This window comes from Diceros bicornis, chromosome 17 (assembly GCF_020826845.1).
Source record: "Diceros bicornis minor isolate mBicDic1 chromosome 17, mDicBic1.mat.cur, whole genome shotgun sequence".
NCBI lineage: Eukaryota > Metazoa > Chordata > Mammalia > Perissodactyla > Rhinocerotidae > Diceros > Diceros bicornis.
In genome coordinates this window covers 8,398,503-8,411,247 of record NC_080756.1, presented here as the reverse complement: position 1 = coordinate 8,411,247, position 12,745 = coordinate 8,398,503, and the positions used below count along the sequence as shown (strand labels likewise).

At 35.3% G+C, this 12,745-nt stretch overlaps 1 long non-coding RNA gene across 1 annotated transcript in view; it reads right to left on the bottom strand.

Moving 5' to 3' along the window:
* The window catches only part of LOC131415859 (uncharacterized), a 123,380-nt gene extending 110,915 nt beyond the window's left edge, over positions 1-12,465 (bottom strand). Inside the window, exon 1 of the long non-coding RNA XR_009222522.1 lies at positions 12,088-12,465. This is a non-coding gene — a long non-coding RNA (uncharacterized LOC131415859). The remainder of the gene's footprint in view (positions 1-12,087) is intronic.
* Between the last annotated feature and the right edge of the window lie 280 nt (positions 12,466-12,745).

Genomic DNA, 12,745 nt, shown 5'->3' with positions numbered 1-12,745 from the left:
TGATACACCCCAGGTTCTTGTATTCGTGGTGTGAATATGTTATAAACATATACTTGTTACCAAAGACATTATTTATCTATCTCCAATCTAACATGAACACTTTATTCTGCTACGCAATTAGAAGCAATAAAAGAGTGTTGTTTCTAGAAGTGCTTACATTTTTTGGATGGAGATCTCAATAAGAAAACAAATGCTGTTTTCAAAAACTACCCATCCAAGCAGAAGAATGTTGCTATTATAACCAGAACAATCATATATAAGGAAAAAAATCTGCTGACAAAAGCTGAAAATCATCTCAAAGTAATGATAGATGTCTTTGTATGTTCATCTCATTATCTTAAGTATTGTTACTAAATTAATGCATAATTTATTTAAAGAGGTAGAATTAAACGTGTTACAAAGTATCTAAAACAATAGTCTGATCATAGTTGAACTTACACTATTCAACTATATTAACAATTATTTATTTTTATTTTTAACACATTAATTCTCTTTGATTCCTACTTGAAATTTATGTAGAATAGCAGTGAAAATAAAACCTTACAGTTGCATACTAATGCTTGATAGTTTACAAGACGTTATATATACATTATCTCATTTTATCCTCCAAACAATTATGTAAGGTAAGCAGTATCTCTATTTTAGAGCAGATGTAAATTTAGGGTCAGCCAGTTGGTTTGTGACTAGCCCACGATTTCTCTCTCATTTAAGTGACAAAAAGTGTCAACAGTAGTGATTTTTCCATTGTGCTTATACATTTTGTTGATATTTTAATCAAATAGATGATATGGAAACTCAGTGGATATAAAATATTGAGAATTAAAAAAAATAATGATAATATATAGCTATTATAATATTATATTTCAAATAAATTTTATTGTTAGGACATTAGATTTACAGCACAGGATTATTCCCTATTGCTGTAGATACAATATTTTATTATTTAAAGAGTTGGACTGGGGCTGGCCTGGTGGCGCAAGCGGTTAAGTGCACCCGCTCTGCTGCGGCGGTCTGGAGTTCGTGGGTTCAGATCCCAGGTGCGCACTGACGCACTGCTTGGCAAGCCATGCTGTGGCGGCATCCCATGTAAAGTGGAAGAGGACGGGCACAGATGTTAGCTCAGGGCCAGTCTTCCTCAGCAAAAAAAAAAAAAAAAAGAGGATGATTGGCAGATGTTAGCACAGGGCTGATCTCTTCACAAAAAAAAAAAAAAAAAATTGGACTAATAAATTCTGGAAATTTTGGCCACTCCCTTTGCTCTTCTGGAATAAAACTCTTAAGCATAAACTGAAAATGAATACAGGGCACACCTAACTTTAGAAGTGAACAAGTGTAATCTTTCTCCAAAAGTAGAGAATTGAGTATCACAAAGTATTATTAATGCCTACCACAAACTCGCTAGCAATTTTAAGCTCATTCATACATTAAACATAAGCATCTAAATGTTCTCTTTAAGTACCTTCAAATTTTCATTTTAAATAGATGGAGGTAAAATCATTAGGTAAACATGTTCAGTATCACACCCAACAAAAATAATTTTATCTCTGAAAATGTTTATGCTTTTATTATGTGTGTATGTGCCCCCCAAAACAGTTTTGAATAAAATACTTATATGCATGACACTATAGGTACCACTCTCCTTAAAAATATGTTATTGTCACCCATACATATCCCTGGCGCACCAACATGTATTCCTAACAGAAAAACTTAGCTTTGGTCCACACCCGACATGCTCATTTGAGACGTTTTTCAGCACCGTTTCAAAGGACCCCCGGTGGCAAACCTCCCCGCACCAGCTCTAGCCCCACCACAGGAACAGCGCCTGCACAGAAGGACCTGCAGGTGCCCGGGAAGTCACCTTGGCCTCATTACCACTCTGGGATCCCCGCCCACGGGAAGAAATCTACCTTGCTAGGCGTATTTGGTGCCTTACACAAAGGAATTCAGAGGACTGCGCATGCACCAACTGTTCCTGGAAGTCTCCACCCCTTTACCCGGAACCCTGATGATGCCAGCATTCCTTGCCCTTTAAAAGCTCCCCATTTCCTGTCTTTGGAGAGAAGGTGTTTCAGAGCGTGAGCTCTCTCTTCTCTGTTCCTTGATCAACAAATAAAGTTTCTGCGCTGCTGTTCTGAACTTGGGCTCGTTCTATTGGCACAAGTGACTCTGGGCAAAAGGATCCACTTGCAGGTCCCGTCCCTTAGGGCTCAGTAACATTGTGTTCCAACAAACTGTAGGTCATCTTATAAAATATTCTTTCATTCAAGTTAAGCCATACATACTAAAATATTTCCTAAAAGTTCTGACTGCCCTTTTTAACTCAAAAATATAGTTTAACTATAGTAATAATTATTGTAAACCTAATTTTTAGTGTTAGAAGCAAAGAATCACGCGGCACTGACACTAAAGGGAATAAAGACCCTTGTCCCCCATATGGCCACAATAAGAACATATAGTGGGCTTGATATCAATTTTAGAAGAAAAATTATCCGATTGGAGTAAATTCAGGCTAAGGTACACACGATCGATATTATCTCAGCCTATAAGATTTATTTGCATTCGTACAGGAAGATTTCTTTTAACATAAAAGATTATTAATTAATTGGATTTTCCCCAAATAATTACATGACGATATTTAATTTTTAAGGTAATTTGAGAGAAAAATATATTTGGGGGTTATGAGTTGGAAAGTATGCTTCTTCCTAGGAGTAGAATGTTGAGGTCAACTGTCCCTGGCTCTTCCAAATTTTCATGTTTCCCCTTTCCCTGCTAGTGACCACACATAGAGTATCTTAAGACCACTGAGCTTGTTCTGTAGTTCTCAGCACAGAAGTAACTCTCATCTTGGCATTGGTGAGATAAGGTAGAAAGACATTTCTAAGTGTAATTGCTTGTAAGTTACTCAGCTTGGATGCTAGGTCTAGGTCTTAGCCAAACAGCCAGTTGTTACACAACATTCAAAGATTCACCCAAGTCCATTGAACAGGAATTTCTACTTCTGTTAATGAAGAAAATACGACTAATCTATTTTACAGGAATGGGTCATATTAAATATGTTTATCATTTTTTTCTTGAAATGTGTGCAGAATTCATATAAACGGTCTTTTTACAATATAGAGAAAATTTATTTCTGGGATAACTGAATGATTTGGAATGTTAGCTACAACACAAAGCAAGAAGCATGACTTTTCTGATAAATGCCTTCAGAAAGCTCACTGGTTCACAGCTTAATTAGCTTAATTTGGTTTAGAAGAGGTCAGAGTTCTCAAAATTTCATGTAAGCATTTCCATAAGAGTCTGTTAGGAAAATTATGTGAAACTTTGAAGGACTCTTTAATTTTGTAGAATTATTTTGGCCAAAATATTACTTTTTTATGAAATAAATATTTTCAATGTATAAAAACCACTGCTTCTCTAAACTAAATGCCTCTACACCTTGCAACATTGCCTACTTATTTATTTATTTGGATTTAGATTTTTTTGTGTAGTATCATATTAAATTAATATGCAACTATTTAACCCAGAAAAATTCTCACTGATATGTGCAATTGTTTTACAGCAGTAAAATTAGGTGACATTCAGATACAATAACAAGATTTGTATTAGTTACCTGATGCCACAATGATAATAAGGTATTTAAAAATAATTTATATCTTTTAAGTGATTCCAATGAAGATAAACCATTATGATTGAAGTTTCATCTCTTCTTAATTGCCATGAAGTAAAGCCAATAACTGTTGGCTATAAGGTATTGTCAATGTAGACAATCAACCAATTGATGTTTTAAATAATCAATTGTTCTATAAAAATGCAAATTAACTTATAGATTCTTTTTGAAGATTAAACAACTACTCTATTGACTTGTTTCCTCTTTTCCTTTTGTAGTTTTTGCTTGTGATCAGATGATATGTGAGGGCAGGCTCCTGGCACACGTATTAAAAGAAGCAAACCCATATGCCATTTAAATCTAAATTATAGAAAATATTTTTAAAATTAAGCAAATCTTTCATTCTTTATGAATTTTCATTAACAGACTTCTCAAATTTCTAAATATCTAGTATCATTTTTGAGTAGGAAGGCAGTCACAATCACTAATACTATTATTCTTACACTATATGTGTATATATGTGTGTATTTCTTAGTGACTCTGGCATGATAAGCAAAAAGTGTCTACATTTAGGAAAATGTTAAATTTTGTCTAATAACTTTGTAGCAGCGTAAGTGGTAAGACTTGTACTGGTGAAACTAGTACATATTAACCATGTTATATCAACTATTAGTAGCATATGTAATAATATTAAAGCCATTCTAAGATTGTAAGCAGGTACTATTGGATATTTTCCAATACTGAAACCCTTTGATAAGATGTTTACTCCCTCCAAATCGTGCCTGAACAAAAACAAGCTCGTCAAATGAATATATCAATCTTATGCTTATGAAGTCAAAGCAAAACAAAAAATTCTGGGTATATTGTGCCAGTGACTAAAAATTCTTTGAGGAAAATCCCTGATCCACAGCATCAACAACAACAAGAATTTTTTGGAACCTAAATGTGTGAATTATCTAATCAAAATACAAAGACCAGTTGAGCTGGGGGAGAAAAAAAGACATCAAATTTATTGCTTGTCAGGCAAGGCAGTGCCACATCACCTAAAAGAAAGTTAAGTGAGGTTCTCAGAATTACAAGTGGAAGGGCTTAACATAGCTTTAAAAAGAGGAAGTTTAGGGGAAGGATTGTAAATTTGTCTTTGGGACTGGACATTGTACTGCTTTATGTCACAAAAGTGCATAGGTCTCACCAAGTCTGGAGTGGGTTGCTTAGAGCTCAAGTTCACACAGCAGGCACATTCTTACTTGCATGCGTAAAGACAGAAGACATTTTGTTTTGTGATTTTTTTTTTTTTTTTTTTTTTTTGTAGCACATGTAAGGAAAAGTGCACAAAGCATGAGTCTACACTGCTTGGGAAATTTTCACAAAGTGGGTAGCTCCATGTAACATCCTCCAGATCAAGCAATAGAACATTACCAACACCTCAAAATCCACCCTCATGTCCCCCCAAGTCTCTAGTATCTTAAGATAACTACTATTGTGATTTCTATCATCATAGATAAATTTTGCCTATTCTCAAACTTCATATAAATGGAATTATAAAATATACACATTTTGTATCTGGCTTCTCTTTTTGCTCAATAATATGTCTTTAAGACTTATCCATGTTGTTGCAAATAGCAGAAGTTCATTCTTTTACTTGCTGTTAAAGATCTCTTTGTATAAACACACCACAATCGCTTTATCCATCTTTGCCTATCTACAAGAACATAAAAATATCTTCTAGATTTTCTTCTAAAAGATAGATTGTTTTATATTTTATAATCCATGTGGAATTGATATTTTTATGTATTGGAGGACCAACAGTCACTTGCAAAAGCAAAATTCCACAGTGGTGTCTTTACAAAATTCTTACAAAGTCAAGGAGACAAATAATTTCACAGCCTATAGCATATCAGATGTCCAATTACTTCTGCAATTTTGTTGTTTGATAACTTGTCGTAACTTTTATTAATATAACTTCATCAGAGGACAGAATAGGCAACATGGGGAAGCTTTGTGTTCTCTGGTCCTTCTACCTTGAGTGGTCAGACAGAAAACATACACTGCCGAAAGTACTGGGACATAATGGTACCAATCAGGTAGGAAAAACTCAACACAGCAAAACTCAAAGCAAGGAGCCATATACTTGAGGATTGGGAATCCTGACAAGGGAGAAGTAATGGCCTAAAAAAGGAATTAAAAAGTTATTGAGATGCCAGTAGGCATGCTGGGTACAAAAATGAAGTTAACACAAGCAGAAGTGCTGAAGCTGTATATTAGAATAGCATCATATGGTTTCCGTGGCAAATTTACGGAGGTAATTTTTTCTTTTCCTTATCCTTAGTAGATAAGAGGTAAAGGACATTCCAAAAAAACTAATTTTGAAAGAACACAGAAGTGCAAAAGGAGAAATTTTTTGACTAACTGGAAACATTAATAGGGATATACCTTTGATGACAGACAAATAAATTATATCTCCTGAAATGTTATAAAGTGAAATAATTTGACAGGGGTCTCTTTGAGATTTAATAATCTGCAAATGAATTTGTTATTCCATGACTAAGAGAAGATAATATCTTCAACAGCTACAAAAGAATAGTCCAAACAAAACTATGTAGAAATTTGTATGTGTGTGTATATACATATGTATGTATAAATTCATTTTTTTGTTTGTATTTGTATAGTATTTGCTACACATTTTGTAAATCAAAACATGAATTGTAATTTGAGCAACTGTCATTTTTTATCTTTCCAAGTGTAAGCAGATTTGATGCTAAGATATTTTAATTCTGAGTGACCTTGTTGCATAAGATGAAGAGTATTTAGTACCCCTAGAAATATACCCAGAACTATGTTAGGTAGCTCTCAGACAATGGTAGAAAAAAATAAATATATTTCTGACCTCATATAGAGTACTTCCTGCTTAGAGTGACTGTAAGCCTAAGAAAAACCTCTCAAGATTGAGAAAAGTGGGTCTATTTCAACTCTAACATTGCTGACGTACAAAATTTTAAGTGTTTACTGATTTAAATAAACTGCATACACCAATTTGGATACGTTATTTTTCTTTTTTAGAAAACTAAACTCTGCTGGAAATCATGGTGAAAAATGATATGGGCTAATAGGCTGTGAAAAATCATCAATAAAATAATGCTGCCAAAAACTAAGAAAACTCAAATGTTCACACAGACACCCATCAACTCCACACCTGAAGGATAACAGGTAGAGGTTGTACACATGTTGGTGATTTCAAGTCTCATGGAGTTACTACATCCTCCTCCTTTTTCCTAAGGAAGTTTTAGTTCCTCCAGCAGTGTCTCATCAAGTAATGATGTCAGTGTTTCTGTGCTTCAGAGAATTTGAGCCCCTGGGAACTTGAACATAAAAATAACCCTGAAGTGAGTCCTACTGAAACATTTTATTCCAGAGGGCCAATACGATATTCTTTCTGTCATCATCATCAGAAAATAATTCATACCTCTGAAAAACACTCTACTATCTGGCTGGAATGCCATCCATGTCCTGATTTCATTGACATCATAAGGGGCTCTTTTTTGGCCCACCCAAACATTGTGTTATTTCTATGAATTCTATTATAGCATTCACGGCATTGTACCAAAATAGCAACAGCTTGAGCCCATCTCCCTACTATACCTTCAGGAAAGCAATGATCAGCTTTTTTTTTTTTTTTTTTTTTTTTTGCTGTAGTCTCAATGCTGTCCAATTTTTGGAATATACATTTTTGGCTCAATAAATTTTGAATTAATGAATAAATGGAAAATTTTCTAGAATACTTAAACGTACTGGTTACTTAATATCAAAGAGATATGATCCTTGTTCAGGAAATTAAAATTTTAAAGAAGCAAGGGAGAGAGAAGGCTAGTGTTGTGAGTCTCAAATGAGCTCATCATATCAATAAAAAGACAAATAATGGAATAGAAAAAAATGAGCAAAGAACATAATTATGCAATTCCCTTTAAACATGTTTAATAATGGCAAATATTTATATGTTTATTATGTCTTAAAAACTATTATAAATGATTTAGATATGTTAACCAATTTAATCCTCACAACAGCAAGAGGTAGATAACATCACTATCATTCCATTTTACACAGGAGAAAATTGAGGCACAGGGAAGTTACCAGCATATGGTCACACTGCTATTTTATGGTGCAGTTGAGATACACACAGTCTAGCTCCAAGGCCTGAACATTTAAGCATTATTCTCATTGTTCTAAGAATAATAAATACAAGAAATGTGGTCCACTTTATTTATAATGAAAAATGCAACTTAAACAAAAATGGGTACCACATTTCCACTCAAACTAACAGAGTTGTAAAGGTTGATAAGTAGGTAGTCCATACACTGAGACTGGGAGTGTAAATTGAAGGGTCATTTGGCATTTGAACTATCCAATGCACTCTCATATGTGTGCACACATATACACAAGGAGGTTAAAGACACAACTATTTATAAAAGTAAAACACTGGACATTACCTAAATCCCAAAGGAAAGAGTTCTGGTTATATACATGCTAGTGTATCCAAGCAATGGAATAATGTGCCGCTGTTAGAAAATACCAAATTAGGTGTGTCCATACTGACATGGAAAGTTGTCCTTGATATAATTTCAACTGGACAAAAAAGGCAGCCAATTGCTGAAAAGAATATATTTTTAAAGTCTATGTTAATGGCAAATATTAATATATTAAATATGCTTGGAAAATCTCAGGAAGTATACGTTTTAAAATATTAACAGTGGTTAGGTCTACACAATTGGTTGGCATGCTGAGGGGAGACAGATTTGGGGTAATTTCACTTTTTAAAACGTTCTTTTCTATTCTGAATTTATTTTAAATGAGTGTGTATCACTTTATTATTAAAATAACTAGATAATGATATAATATAAACCTCCTACCTTCTTCTATAAATACTAAAGTAACACATATAACGATCAGCACACACAGCCCGAAATAAACACCACGGCATGCCTGCGTACAGATGAGATCCAGGGCCTGCCGCCCGGCCCCAGCAGAGCGCTTCCATTCCGAAAATGGACTCCGGCATCCGGTGTCTATTTTGGCCCCTTTTAGATTTGTAACAGAATCTCTCGTGGCACACAAACTCTGATGTTATCAGTCTTACAAACAGCTCCTCAGGGCTTTTCTTCTGTTACTTGGTGACAATTTCACAAAACCACAGCACAGTATACGTTTCTGAAATTGCTGTTAGCTTCCAGAGGGTGGGAGCTCAGGCGGCATTTTCTTTCCTTGTCTCCTGGTTCTGTGCATTTATGCAGTATCCGGCTTCCCTGGAGACCTACAGTCTTTGTCTTAGGAACTTCAATCCATTGACCACGCGTCATCAGACTCTCAACCCGTAGCCTGCTTCGCCATTAGTATGAATAGAATTTAGTGTCCTCAAGGAGGACACCACTGATCAAGTGTTTACTATCCCAGCAAAATGGTCCCCCCCACCACCACCTTTTTACCAAAGCCAAACCTCATGGTTTCTACACTAAAGGAAGCAGTTTCCTCCAACAAAAGAAAGTCAGAAGGCTACTACATGGACCACATAAAAAGAAAGGCTTTCACATCTAAAGTAAGCAAAGGAATGTTTTGTTTTTCTTTGCTTTTATTCTCTAGAAGATTTACATTCATAAGATGGTTAGTTAGCAACGTACACAGCAAATATGAAAAGGATGACAATGCAACACAATTTGTAGACACAGCAAGAGACAAAGAGGGGGCACTGAAAATATAGAAGTTTATGACTTCAAAATGTGCGCTCTCACGTGTGTATTGTAGAGCTTCAAGTTGAATCCATCACTTGATGGTCAAAAAATAGTGTGACTACATATATAATTTATCTTCCAAAACAGAAAATATAAGAATAAAAGAGACTCCTATTAGTAATTATTACAGGACGACAGGCATAAACTGAAATTTTCCCACGCATAACAGAACATGAAGTCACCCTGTCAAATGGACAGTGTAGCCTGGTAGACTGATCTTGGCATTAGTGTTAAGTAGACCTGTGTTTGAATTCCAATTCTCTAATTTCAGGGTAAAACATTTACATGAGCCTCCAAGTCCTCTTTTATCAAATTGACTTAATACAGATACCTTGGAAGTATGGAAATATAATATTAAGATATCATACATTAAGCACATAGTTCACTGCAGGTATTTAAAATTGTAGGTCCTGTCCATATGTTAATAGCCCTGTACAAAGAAGGAAGCTCTTGCTGTTTGCCGATCTCTCTGCTTTTAAAGTCCTTCACTTCAGTAAGTTAGATCATCATCAGACTTGTCAATCGTGGTGCCTTTGCCGGAAGAAAATAGAGAGAGATATTCAAAATACTCAAAGCAGTTAAATGTGAATAAAGAATTTTGTATGCAGGGAAACTGATTTTCCAGGATAAAAGGTATAGATAAACTGTGATCAACACGTAAGAACTCAGAGAATATTGTTCTCATGAGAACTTCCTGAGGAATCTACTGGAGAGCAAGCTTTAGGCAGCTGGAAAACTAGACAGACATTGGCACAAAGACTTGTGATGAGCATTAAACATATAGTTACTCATAGAACTACAATTAAAAGAGATTAAAAAAGAGAAAATATGCATAGTGCGTAGTGGCTAATATGCACACAGAATGAATTATGCTAGTGGTGCTACTATTAATACTGCTATTCTGAGACTTTTGTGATGACAGGGTAGGATCAAGTAAATAAGCAGTCATTCTAAATTTGCACCTCCTATGCCCTTGAGAATGATGACTCTCAATTTGGAAGAAAGAAGATATGTATATAATATAAAAGCAGTTAAGTAAAAAATGACCTACTACGGAATTTGAATTGGAAGAACCAGCAAGAAGTGATGAAGCATTTTATCATATATTATATATATATATGGTATATCTATGTCTATATCTTCCAGCTTTGTCCACCAAAGAGGCCTAGAAGTAATGACCAGCCAGGTAGCATTGAGCACCCCTAGTGCACAGACTGTAGTCTTAAAATAGTATTACACAGCAAACAAAACAAGGCTTCTTGGAAAAATATCTCCATCTAGGTCTAGATCAGGAAATGTACAAAGTGAACTCGGAACATCTTATTTGCGAAATGTGAAACAAAATGGGGTCATTTACATTTAAGGGCTTTAAAATGGAGCCAGGAAGCCATTAAGGAAAGGGGTCGTATGCACGTGCTCATCCTCCTCGGGCAGAAGATGAACTTTTGAACTGAGTAACTGCAAGAAACCTGCAGCTTGGCACGGGGACAGACTTTTGCCTCCCTCTAGCTAGCCTTAGCAATCAATTATGCTTAGCCAAGATTAGTTCTGCCTCAACCCTAATTAACATGCTTTGTAATGCAAACCTCCCTCTTTTGCCTTTAAAAGCCCTGTTTCTGGGACACTATTTGGGTTTCTACCAAATCCTAGTACCCAACTTTGCAATTCTTTGATCCCAAAATAAATGCCTCTCTGCCTCTCATTTGGGCTCTTTATTTTTAGGTTAACAATATCAAATTGCAACAAAGTTATCAAAGCTCAGATCAGGTGGAAAGGGCTAGAGTCAATCTGAAGAAGCTCCACCTTCCCCAAGATGGAAAATTTGAACTTCCTTCTTATAGAAAATGCAATTGATTTAAACTCACCAAATGTGCTTGAATCTATGAGTACATAAAATTAATTTAAGGAGGAGAGTAGGGAAATAATTCTTTATCTTGAAAACTGGTAAATGAAGGGAAAGAATCAAGCATTTATTTTACCTTTCCTATATGAACTTTATTACTAGATAACCAAGTAATGGATAAAGAGAAATGATTGAATTAAAATATCTCCATTTCTCACTGTCTAGTAGCTCAGATTCTTTAAAGATAGATTGTAAAGAGGGGCCGGCCCGGTGGCGCAAGCGGTTGGGTGCGCGCGCTCCGCTGCGGCGGCCCGGGGTTCGCTGGTTCGGATCCCAGGCGCGCACCAACACACTGCTTTGGCAAGCCATGCTGTGGCAGCATCCCATATAAAGTGGAGGAGGACGGGCACGGATGTTAGCCCAGGGCCGTCTTCCTGGGCAAAAAAAGAGGAGGATTGGCAGATGTTAGCTCAGGGCTGATCTCCTCACAAAAAAAAAAAAAAAGATAGATTGCAAAGAAAAGAAAGGATGAAGTCATAAAGGAAATAACAATGCTTTTAAAATGAGCAAGACTAAATTATGGTGTCCAGAATGCAATCTTGGGTGATAAAACTATAAAGAAATGCAAAGAAATGATTTGTCCGCATGTCAGATAGTGGCTACTTTGGCGGGATAAAAAGGATTTTGATCAGGATTCCGCAAATGGAAGAGTTTCTGAGATGAGACTAAGTTCTATTTTCTGGCCTGGGTTGTGGTTATAAAAGAGTATAATAATCTATATAATGACTTACACATTTTGGGTGAGGTTTAGTTTATAATACAAAGGAGGAACATACCCACGCCTTGGTCCCACTTACAGGGATTCTGATGTCACTGATGGGGCAGAGGTGGAGCACCGGACGTTTTGTTGAATCTCCACAGACGATTTTAACGTGTAAATACAATTTTTTTCTCTGCTTCTACAAAACATTGAAAAAAATAATGAGATATTTGAACTTGTGAAACTTACAGAGTAGACCAAATCAATTAGTCTTTTATGCCTTATTTAGTCATTGAGGCACATATTACCGATGTCTTAAGGAAGAGACTTATCTAATCATATTTGTTTTCAAGAACAACCATTCTGGTGTCACTGTTTCTTTTGAATCAACAATTTAACCTAGAATTTCCTCAAAGTCATCTCCAGTATCTACAGTCCAATGAAGCTAAAGCCAAATCCAAATCCATTTTTTCCTTTTTTTCTATTTTCCAGTCTTCTTATTTAAAATATACAAATCTGCATTTTATATATAATATACTATTTATAATATTAAATTTATACCATATGTACTATAATATAAAATATAAATTGTCATCTATAATTTTATATTCTCTGCTATGAACCTTTTCTTAAATAAACCCTCCCACAATGACCTCCTCATATTTTTTCAATGTTTTCTAGACATTCTTCATTGTAAATGTTTTGCTCTTAACTAAAAAGTTTTTTCTCTGTTACCCTGCTTGACACATAAAATC